General features: G+C 33.2%; 1 protein-coding gene across 1 annotated transcript in view; it reads right to left on the bottom strand.

Annotated features, from left to right (window-relative positions):
- LOC129216299 (uncharacterized) overlaps positions 1-12,220 on the bottom strand; it is a 69,454-nt gene that overhangs the window by 44,655 nt on the left and 12,579 nt on the right. The gene's annotated exons all lie outside the window — the stretch shown is intronic.

Below are 12,220 nucleotides of genomic sequence, written 5' to 3'. Positions count from 1 at the left end.
GTATTCAATTTACACATAGTTCAATTTCGAGTAATGAAACTATAAGAAGTATTCAACTTGTATATAATTCAGTTTCGAGTAAATGGGAAAAGAATTGAGAAACAATGTTCATTCTACATATATCCTTAATTAGAACACTTCAAAGCTCAGTTTGAAAATCGTTCAGTAAACCATCTTTGATACAGTTCAATAAAATATGACGTTTTCGCGAACAAACCTGTAAAGTTATAAGACAATTTCTTTTAATAAAATGAAAGCGATTGTGTAATGGTGTAAAATAAAAAAAAAATGATCTCTAAAAATGCAAACTCATGCTTTTGGAGTTGCTTGCCGTATCAGAGCTCTTTCGAAAAAAAAAAAAAAACAACAAGAAAACAAATAGAACCAAAAAGCAAACTTGTACGTAATGGACTTCTTCATCACATTGAATAACAATAACTAAAGTCAAATTATTACAAGTTTCTTTTTATTTTTTTAAGAAAAATACCTAATGAAGATAGAATGCTTTGACAGATTGCACTTCATTTGGAAGGGCATTCTTCCATGTAAAATCTTTCAAAAAAAAAAACTTTTTATCTTTTTCAATAAAGAGGATATCAAATGGATCACAATACCCTCGAATACGTTTGGACGGTTTGTTAATAGAAACTGTTAAAGAATTAAATGCACGCAAAAAAGTGAATACGTTTGAATTACTATGTTTTGAATTTTTTCATTCATAAGTAGAAGAACGTGCATTGTAAAGAAATTTAACAACAACTAAAGCTCCAAAGAATACAAAGAAACTAAATTCAATTACAGTTTAACTACTTCCGATTCAATGCAAGGCTTAAATAACAAAACCGTCAACTAAAATAGTATTTTTATTATCATATAAGTTTGTTTGAAGCATGATTCATTACTTTATATTCTTTGTAAAGCAATTGTAATTACGATGTTTAGATAATAAAAGTTTAAGTGGAAAATGATTTAAAAGAACAGCACATGTAAATGAAGTTTTTATCGCAAAAAATAAAGAAAGGAGAGAAATGGAAGAAACAGTAACTGAAAAGGTTTTGCTTAAAAGATTCAAGCAAATGGTTTTCAATTGTTAGTTCCTAAACATTTAGAAAACAACTATTCACTAAAACGTCTGTTTCCACACAAGAAGTTTTGGTAATAATTATTCTTTTCGCAATTTATTCGCACAACTTTTATTTATTTATTTTGAAACGATGTGTATTTATCATGAAACAAAGGTTCAGTGAAAAATTAATATTGAAAGGAAAATAGTAAAAGGATGAGAGAGAGAGAAAGATTTTCAAAATCATGTATACCTAAACTTCAACTGCAATATAAAAACAATTCAGAAACGTTCCTGAAAAACAATGGGTAGCTGATGTGCCCAATTTCTGCCAGTAACATGTCTTGCAAAAACCAGGAACGTTTTCCGCTAAAATGCAGTAACCTCCCATAAATTATCTTGGAAGCCTCCTGAAAAATTCAGAAATTTTCCCGTTTAAAGCCAATCGTGTCTCTGGAAAATTAGAGTGAACTTAAGAGGGTATAACACCATAGCTTCGCATCTTCCTGATTTATAAAGGACGTTCCAAAAGCAGTATCGCAAAAATGGCCAAAGCTAAGACAGAATTGCAAGTAGGTATCAATAATGTTACTCGCTTGCAACTCTTGCAGCGCTACGTAGTCCATGGGCTTTTTCGCTCCCTTTGGGAGCTTAATTAGTCACGACAAGTCGCTACCAAAACGAAGCCAATACACTTTATAAATACGATCAGTAATTCTTTAAACTGGGAGCTAAAAATATTTTTCGCAACAGTGAAAAGTTTGCATTCGTGCAACTTACAGAAATTCGGGAAACTCTTTGGCAATGATACTTGATTTTTCCAGGAAGTGGATAAAAACTATTGAAATCCCGAAACGTAACACGGAAATACTCAGTAACGTTTCCGAATTTTTTTACAGGGTGAAGCTGTTTTTTTTTTTTTTTTTTTTGAATAAAAGAGTGCACAAGATAACCATTAATCGTCGACAACAAAATAAAAAGTACATAATTTTCTATGTTTTTTGCACTAAACAATAAATTTGAAAGCTTTAAATCTCTCAATATTTTTTAAATGGTAAATAAATAATTTTTTTATGGTATTTCTATCACCATTTTGGACCGACATAAATATTTTAGGCCGTGTAAAGAAGGAAAACTTTGAAAAATATAAAAATGATTAAAATCTGATCAAAGCTGGAAAAAATAATTTAAAATGCATTGATGACAGATGAAAAATAATTATAACACTTCAGTTCAGCAACACGAGGAGTGAAAAAACCCTTGCCGTGACCTTCAAAATGATCGAGAGATGAGGCCCTGCGAAATTCCCACCCACTTACGCGTCTTCAGAAGTGCAATAATTCTTCATTAGGACATCCACGATCTACTAACAACGGAAGAGCCGGCGAGTGGTAGAAAAACAGTAGTTTTTCACCAGTTTCGGCTTTTTGGACAGGGTGAAATGATTTTCTTCTGGTAAGATACAATTCTAGGATTTAAAAACAAGACTGGGATTCAGAGGAAACATTTTTAATCACCGGAAGCTGACTAATTTTCCAACATTCCTTCAGAAGTCGTGAAATTTAAGGCCGTTTTTTTTTTCCTTCTTACTTACTTTTTTTTTTTTTTTTTTTTTTTGTCATGTATGGTGTAACTAGGGAAACAATAATATAAGTCGAAATTTTAACTGCACAGCTGAACATTACAGACTGCAAAAAAAGAAGAGCAAATTAATCACAAACAGGCATAGCAAAAGGAATAGTAAGCAATAAGATTTGTATCGAAAAAAATAGCAATGAATAAAGAAAGGTGAAAAGAAAAATGATGTAACAAAGGTTTGTTATTTCACTTATAGTTCAGTATAACAAAAACAACAGTAATATAATACAGTGAAACCTGTGTAAGTTGACCACTTGCGGTGCAGTACTTTGGTGGTCAACTTAGACAGGTGGTCAATTTATAGAGGGTAGTAATGAAAACCGTTTTCTTTTTTTTTCTTTTCCTGCCCCATCATTCATTTTTTAACTAATTGGAATACTTTAAACTCACTTTCATTGTTTAACATTACTTTAAAAACAATAAGAAAAGTTTTGTTTAAATGTTTTTAGAGATTATTTACCAGAATGACGTGTAAAGTATCATACAAATTTAAAATTTCTATAAATTGATCTCTCTTTTTTTTTTTTTTTTTTTGGTCTCATTTCTTATGAAAAACTATTTGATATTAACAATTCCTATAAATTCATAACAAGTCAAAAGAGACTCAAATTCTTCATTTGATTTTTTCTTGTACATTTGTAACCGTAGTAATAACAAAATAACTCCTTATTGAAGTTAGGCGCATTTTCTGGGACTTAACATTAGCCCAATGTTTTTCGATGGAAACATAAATATTCATAGGTTTTTTATTAAATGTCTGGTTGCTTATTTGAGGCATAACTGATTAAACTTTTAGTACAATCTAATGCTTTTGCCAAGTGGTCAACTTACAAAGGATTTTTTACAATACTTCAAACCAAAGCTGGTGTATATTAGTGGTCAAGATAGACAAGTGGTCAAGATAGAGAGGTGGTCGAGTTACAGAGGTTTTCCTTCAGTATTTAAGATAGGACTAATTCCGTTCCTGACAAAAGCGGTCAACTTAGACAGGTGGTCAACTTACAAAGGTGGTCAACTTAACAGGTTTTACTGTATTAATTCATTAGAGCAGAGGTCTTCAACTTGGGTTTCGTGGAACCCTAGGGTTGCCTGGAGCTTTAACAGCGGCTTCGCAAGTGATCACTATTTGCTTAATCGAGAGATCAATGTTTCAGTAAAATTTTTATTTTAAAGAAAAAAAATTGAATTTTTAAAGACATTTTGCTTATAAAAACACATTTCATCTAATAAGTCGTTAAAAAAATTCTTCTTTTGAGTTTGCTAATTTTTTTTAATGGTGCTTTTTTTTATTATTCGCAGACTATAAAAAGAAAAAAAGATCATTGCCTGCCCTAACTATCCATTCTCTTATTAAGATGTTTGTATTGTGGTAAATAAAAATATGCAACTGTAATTTTGTTACAGTTTGACCACCGATTAGATGGAAAAGCAAACTTCCCGTTTAGAGGCGAGAATGGACGCATCCATAAGTTTTCAGGGATGCCAGCTTTCACAGATGTATGTTAGCCTCTGAATTAAGCAGAGTAACATTCAAATGAGCGGAAGATGCACATCGAATTGTTATTTCCCCCCTCATTCAGATAGACTCATCATAACTGAACGTCTGCCAATTCCATGTAATACGTGGTCAAATTGTAATTTGAGCATGATAAAGCTTCGATATCCTACTTATGCTCTTTCAGCAATTCCTATAAGAAAATGGTAAACTCAAAGAATTCCTCGAAGTGCAAAAGGTTGAATAGTCCTGGATTAGTCTAATAAAATTATTAAGTATAATCTAGCAGGTAAACAAGAACGAAAAAGAGGCAGTAACGTAACTACGGAGTTTGGCGCCCCTGGCGAACTTAAGAAATAGTGCCCCCTCCCTCGCAGGGTTGCCTCGATGGAAAATCACCGGAGGTCACCGTGACCTCTCAAAAAAAAATTTTTTTTGGGGGGGGGGAGGGGCATGAATTAATTAATTTGACAAATTAAAAGACAGTATTGCAACTTAAATATTCTTTCTTTTTTTCGAATAGTTTTCAGTGTAGCCCAATGTTCCTTCGAAGTAGATGTAATGGATGTTTCTGTGTGCATGCTCGAATTTTATCATTCGGTAAAATTAGGATTTCCTTCGGCGAATTGCGAATTTTCCCCTTCCCAAAAATTTTAGTTCTGCCCCCACCATTTCACATAAATTCAATAGTATTTGCAGTTCGTTAATAAATATAAATAATGTACGTTCTTGAATTAAATGAGAATAAACATTTTCAGTTCCGTTTATAGTAATGTACTCATTTATTTATTTATTTATTTATTTCAAAACAGCTTTAACTTTTAATAGAACTTGTTTCAAACCAATAGGAGAATATATACTATAATCATAATTAACACATTTACTAAAAGAAAGAAAGAAAAATTTTTTTTTTCAAACAAAAATCAAAGCATTTAAAAAATTCTCTCACAATTAGAAAGCAAAGCATTGCTAATCTGAAATTAACTAAAAAACATCACCATTTACATACAGGCAAAATAAAAGCACTATATATTCGCTAATTAAAGCTTCCCAATATTTTGTTCAAATAAGGCTTTTTATGCTTACATTATTTATTATAATGAGAGTAAATACTTAGCCTAAGAAAAACTATACACTTCAAGCTATAATACGAGAAAATGTCGCCCTCGTGACGTCTGTATGTATGTGTGTATGCGCGGATGTGCGTATGTATCTCGCATAACTCAAGAACGGTATGTCCTAGAAAGTTTAAATTTGGTATGTAGATTCCTAGTGGGGTCTAGTTGTGCACCTCCCCTTTTGATTGCATTCGGATGTTTCTAAAGGGGTCTATTGCCCCTTTGGGGGGGGGGGGGGATCATTGTTGATTTCGATGTAAACTCAAGTGGTGTTATAATTTGTCGCCAACTTGGCGACTAAATTGGCAATTTAAAAAAAAAAAAAATTGGTTTCAATTTGGCTATTGTTGGTGATATTTAGAGAGTAACCTACTGAATCACATTAAAATTGCCAATAATGGGGAAATGACATTAAATTGGAGTAAAAGGAAGTCATGTGATGCACACATCAGCTCGTTTCTTTTGACTTGGAAAATTTTCAAACAATTGTTGAATTGCAGCTAAAAAATTAGCCAGTTAAAATATCAATAATGTCCTGGTATTTTCATGGAAAATACGAGTAAGTATATTTACAGCTCTTAATATTTCCTAGTATTCATCTAAATTGGAATATAGAAAGAGCTCTTTCCAAAGCTCAATTTCAATACTTTTTCTTCCATTCTAAAAATATGTTTATTTCTACGTCAAACGGTAATAAGAAACAGACGCGGAAATGTTTTGAAGCCTAAGAATGACAGATTAATTTTTAAAAAAAACTAACAGTCTTAACGCACCAACAAAAATCTCTTCACACACCCTGGCCATTAAATTTATTTTTGGTATGTATATATTTGCTGAAAACACCCCCTAATTTCCTCTGTCGGGTGACTTTAAACTGCCAATCTTCTTAGATAATTCGTTTATTTCTTTAAGGCACATCATTTGTGTGTTTGGAATGGCAGTAAAAATTTCTTTCAGCTGTTTATATTTATACTCCGAAGCGGGATCGAACGCCTATGCGTTCTATATTCGAATGAGGCGTCTTTGCAACGGGCTATTGAATGAACAGGAAACGTGTGGGTGATGAAGTCACACTTAAGCCTTTTTTATGCTCAGAAAGTTCGAGACCTCTGTGTTTGCCCTTTGGTTGAATTCATACAGAAACGCGTGTTGCTAATTGATAATAAAAATAGTTGTAATTTGGTCACTCAAAAGACAAAGAAAAAAATGGCATAAGCGTCCAAAGTTGATTACCACCGGAAAAAAACTGGTTGCACTTTGTGTCCCAAAGAAACATTGATTAACCACCCCCAAGTTCAATCGCGCAATCCCCCCCCCCCCCCCATTTTTCTCAGCCCCCTTTCCTTTTTATTTTTTAGCTCTCTTTTTTATTTTATTAATTTTTTAAAAATATTTTTTATGTTATTTTTAATACATATTTTTTATTTAATTTATTTGTGTTTTTAGTAATTTATTTATTTTTAATTATTATTATTATTTTATTTGAAAAGTTCTGTGCTACGCCAATGGCATACACACACAAACTAAGTAAATAAACGAAAGAAAATATAAACAGAATAAAATAAAATAAAATAAATAATTTAAATTAAAAATAAATCAAAAAATAAATTTGAATAAATAAAGTTTAAAAAAATAAGAAAATCCCCCCTCCCCAAATTATAACGCAGCTTGCGCCATAATCTGCCCCCTGTGGGCACCCCTGCTGAGAACCATTAAATTGAAAATTAGATGTAGAAATTATCAGAAACGTTTTGTAAGTTTGGTTACGGTATAAACATTTACAATTACATGGTAATTTGAAGCTTTATTTTTACATCACTGCGGGAAATATTAAACTATTTAGGCGAGATAATATTAGAGTTTACTTTATTCCATTTCAATCGAATGGTATGAGGGCAAAGAATAAAAAGTTAATTTAATTAACCGCTTTACCAACTTTACGCAGTCTTCAATTTCATGCAACATTTATTGAAAAAGGACATCCACACTCATACAACTTTTACAAAATACTCGCCCATAGTGTATTAACCGCAGAATATCGTTCGTCAAACGTTAAAGGTCCAAATATTTGAAGTACATAATTAATTCTATGCAACATCTCCTCTTCACCTTAATATCTTGGAGAACTTTCATCAAGCATATTTTCTAGTTTCATAGGTTAGTAAGAAACTAAATTACACTTGAGATGATGTTCACTGATTTGCTTCAAAAACACTACGCTTTCTAATTCGTTTCCATTTTTATTTCCTAACTCTAAATATTTCGATAGCATGGGCACCCAAATAGAGGGCAAGTGGGGGCTCAAGCCCTCTCCACCTTAGAAATAATAACTTCCTTGCTTATAGTAGTTTTTTTCTTTGCAAAAATGTAAAAACATTTCTTAGCCATTAATGAATAAGTCTAACAACGTACACACATATGGAGATCTAACAACATACACACAAAACAAATTTTCAAAGTACTAATTTTCAATTCAACAGTTAGAGCAGTCCTACTCTATGGCAGCAATACATGGAAGCTAACTAGACAGCAAGAAAAAGAGCTTGATGCCTTTCAAACTAAAAGCCTGAGAAAAATATTAAACATATACTGGCCAAATCAAATATCGAATTCAGACCTGTACAAACGTACAAATTGCAAGCCGATAACCACACTGATAAAAAAGCACAGATGGTCATGGATAGGACATGTTCTCAGAATGCAAGTAATAGACCCTACAAGAACTGCTCTCCCGTGGACCCCCTGATGGCAAGACGAAACGCGGGCGTCCGAAACTAACCTGGCGTCAGATGGCCATACAAGAAAGAAATGCCTTTGGTTAGCCAAGCTGGGGGAGTCAAAGTCAATGAATAAGTCACTGAAAATGTCAAATTTTAATAATTCTAATCTGTACTGAAATCGGTTTCCATTGAAAAAATATCCTGCTGCAGCACCATGAAGCAAATATTTGAGCCGCCCCCCCTCCCGCATCCCCCCTTAAAATTTTGCATATGGGCGCCCTAGTTCGATAGCTTTCGCACGTAATATGAACACGCAGAACAGATACGTATTTGAACGGAAAGAATTCGTTAATGTCGAAAAAACAATTTTTTCTTCTTCTCACATATTTTGTGTGAGGTTTCTCTTAATCATCTTCAAAACTTTTCATGAGTTTTTGACAAAAATATCCACTGTTCAGAAAAGTTATAATTAGCTGACTGCAAAGTGAACTTTTTCTTCTGCTTCTCAAATTCTATGCGAAAGGTTGAATTCGATATTCACGAAAAGAAACGCCGTGTCGCAATATGCCCAACGCAGCAGAAATGTGATTTTCCGCAAAATATTATAGAATTTCAAAGCATTAAACGAGAGGTTGATTTAATGTTCTACAAAAAAATTCAAGCCATCTTTTATGAAATTTTTTTGAAGATTGCCATTTGATTTAGAATATTTTCCTATTTCAACAAAGAGTTCCAAGTTCAAAGAACAAATTCTTTAAATGAGGATCTTTCCCCCACATCCTTACAAATTGGCTTCGTTGGAGCTATTCTTTTAGCTTGATTTATTTTAGTTCCTAATTTGATGACAAATATATGGGTCATTCAGCTGATTTAAAAAAAAATTAAATACTATCTTTTTCTCAAGAAATTACACATTCAAAAAAACCTTCTCGACTACTGCTTATAATTCATTTACTCCTTTAATTATATGTTATTCAATTATTTATTTAAATCAATTTTTAATTGGATACCAATATAGCATCAAAAAGTTCTTTCAAAAACCAAAGGAAAGTTTTTTAACCTATTTTCTTGTTAGAAAACGTAAAGAAAATAACTAATGCAATGCAAATTAAACAAAAACAAAACCGCAGTGGCGCAGCTAAGGGGATGACCCAAATCCCCGCTTTTTAAAGCATGTTTCCAATCTTATATGCATGTAAGAACTAAAATGGTAAAAACCAGTGGGGGTAAACAGCAAAAACTTGACACGCCACATTTGACTGAAAAATGTACCAAATCACAATTAAGCTTACCGGCTTTAGGCCCCATGGTAGGGAAAAGCGGGTTTTTTCAAGTGTTAGTAATATTTGATAAGAAATAAATATTGGGTTTGAAATAATACAAAAATCTCTTTATTTTGAAGTTCAAGAACCCTACTAGGAAATAAAACCGAAATTGTTGCGATAAAAATCCAAAAACTACAATTTTCAAGCGTTCTTCGTTAACCAACCTGATCTGGGCCACTCTCCCCTATATTCAGAAAGAAAAAAAAAATAAAGATTACTAAATAATTAACTTTTTTTTTAAAACAAAATAATAAAAAAATTGAATGGCAATAGCCTCGTCAATAGCATTTCGAAGCTATCCTGCAATCATCGTTGTTGCTCTTGCCGATCAAAGTTTCTACATTTTGTAGCAATTCTTCTAAAATAATTATCCAAACAACAGTAAAATGCACTATACACATTAGTATTATAGTTTTCACTCTATTGGACATTCCTCCGTTGTAATTCCCACCTTAACCGTCATAACTTTACAGACTGAATTTTTCTTTTGTGAACGAAACAAAAACCAATTTTAAATGACAAATGGAGAAATATATCCTTTTTTTCGCAACAAGTTAATTACACAGATGAAAGAAATTTTCAACAAAGTTTCTTGGCACTGCTAGTTGCCAACTCACTCTTTTTAATATGAGATGCTAATAAATCAAATGCAGAAGTACAAATGTCCAATCCACCATTTTTTGCTGGAACCTCTGGCAGCGAAACAAACATCGCTTTCTATCAGGCCCCGGACTCGGAGTCGTTTTAGGGAAAAGGGTCGCAATTCGAGGAGTTGGAGTCGGTTGTTTTCTCTCCGAATCTGCAGCTGTGCCATGGTGTGGAAGGAGTCTGAGTAGGATTGAGAGATGTTGGATTAAAGGAGTCGGAGTAGTGCTCCGCCTGCACCTCTGACTCCAAGTCGTCGGAGTTTGACTTCGCTTTTGGATTCCTAGGGTAGAAGTCCTCTAAAATTCCTAGCGTCGAAATTTTCCCACTCACTTTGCAGTCCTGCTGCGGTCAAAAGTTAAGCTTATTTATTAAAATATTCACAATATTTACAAAGGAAGATATTTAAAAAACAAAACCCGCATTGTGTCAATTTATGATTCTTTCTTTTTCTTTTTAGGAGTGGGGGGGGGGCGGTATTCTTTACATCTCGTTGTTAAGATTACAAACGGATTTTTATTTCAGAGTTATTTCAAAAATTAAGAAATCTATATGACAACGGAATGCTCCAGTGTTACGACTACTCTGGATGGTTCTTTGATTGTTACCACAAGGGACAAAAATAAAAATGGCTCATATATAACTTGAAAATGTTAAGTAAAACATTTATTTCTGAAACAAAATAGCGGTTTAAGTTTAAGTCAGGCATACAAGGAATATCCGGAGAATATACAGCATCTGGCATATCCGGCCAATGCACCAGAGAATTGGCGACAGCCAGATGTTAAAATTACCCGAGAGAACAGCCGACCTTAAATTATTTCCCGAGAAGTGAAGCACAACATACAGTTATGAAATAAATAAATGATATACAGCAACGTAGTGAATTATTCCCCCCCTCCCCCCCCCCCCCCCGCGGATAGTCCACAATATTAATCCATTGCCAAGAAATTGAACATACAATAAACGAACAAAAATAATTGTATTTACCATAGCTAAAACAACTGTTATGCTGATATTTTTCGAAGGTACATTTTATAAAATTTTCATGTTTGCACTAAAAAAATTTTCTTTGAAACAAAAAACAAAAAAATCGTGAAAACATGGCCGAAAATTCAAGAAAATATAACTTACACTAAGCGAGAAAGGGAAAGCATATTGAAGACAGATGGCCGGATATCCGACTTCAATGCAAAATATTCGGCATCCGTTGCATTCCTAATTGGCCGTATGTTAATTGTTTTGAGTTAAACTAAAAGTTTATTGACACAAAAAGTAGCAAGTACACAACTTAGTTCCTTTCCTCAAAGGTGTATACGTTTTCAGCAAATTATTTTCCATTTTCTCATCACGCAGCAACACTGGGTCACTGTCACAGTAGATCTGTTCCACTCTTGAGATATTTTAAATTTAAATAAAAAGGGGGGGGGGGGATAAGGAGTGAGAGAAGAGCGTTTATATTCACGCTGGAGAATAAATTGAAAAAGAAGAGAAAAAAAAACAATCAATAAAAATATTCAATAGTCACAGAAACAATTTATTTAGTCAATGGGCTAATTCGACGCGACGGGAGTGAATCAATTCGCACCACCGTGATCTAGTTTCGCATTCATTTGTTCTAGATACGGGAAAATGCCCGCATTTCTCGAAAATCGTGTTTTGGAAGGGAGGGCAAAGATCTCCAAAACAGCCTATGAGGAAGTATCAATTTAAATTTCTAAATTCAGAACAAAACTGTCATGAATACCGTATATATACAAAGAGGAAAATGATTTGCTAAATCAAATAGAGGAACGTTATGAATTTTCTAGGTCAACAAGCGGTCTACGACAAATTATCTATTTTGCGAGAAAAAAACAACAATCAATTCATTCCAAGCGATGTAACACATCAACGTATAAAAATGAGAAAAAACAACGTGTCTAGTCCACAAGAAAATACGTCCTCGATTATTAAATATGAATGCGAATTAATTATATTTTATTTGCTGGCAAAATTATGGAGTATTTGAAGGAAAAAAAGTAAGTTCCAGCAATGTTTTTTTTTTTTTTCCTCCAATGGCAGGCTGAATCATTACCCAGATTATTACTATGACCTTTGATCCAAACAAAATACGAACAGAAACTTATAAATAAAAATGAAACACAAAGAAAGTCACAAAGTAACGTGTTTAGCCCAACAGGGCCCTTGCATCCCAGAGGAGACAAGTGCCGGGC

This window comes from Uloborus diversus, chromosome 2 (assembly GCF_026930045.1).
Source record: "Uloborus diversus isolate 005 chromosome 2, Udiv.v.3.1, whole genome shotgun sequence".
In the NCBI taxonomy this organism is placed as follows: Eukaryota; Metazoa; Arthropoda; class Arachnida; order Araneae; family Uloboridae; genus Uloborus; species Uloborus diversus.
Note: the sequence above shows the minus strand (reverse complement) of the source record. Positions and strands in the feature narration are given on the sequence as shown.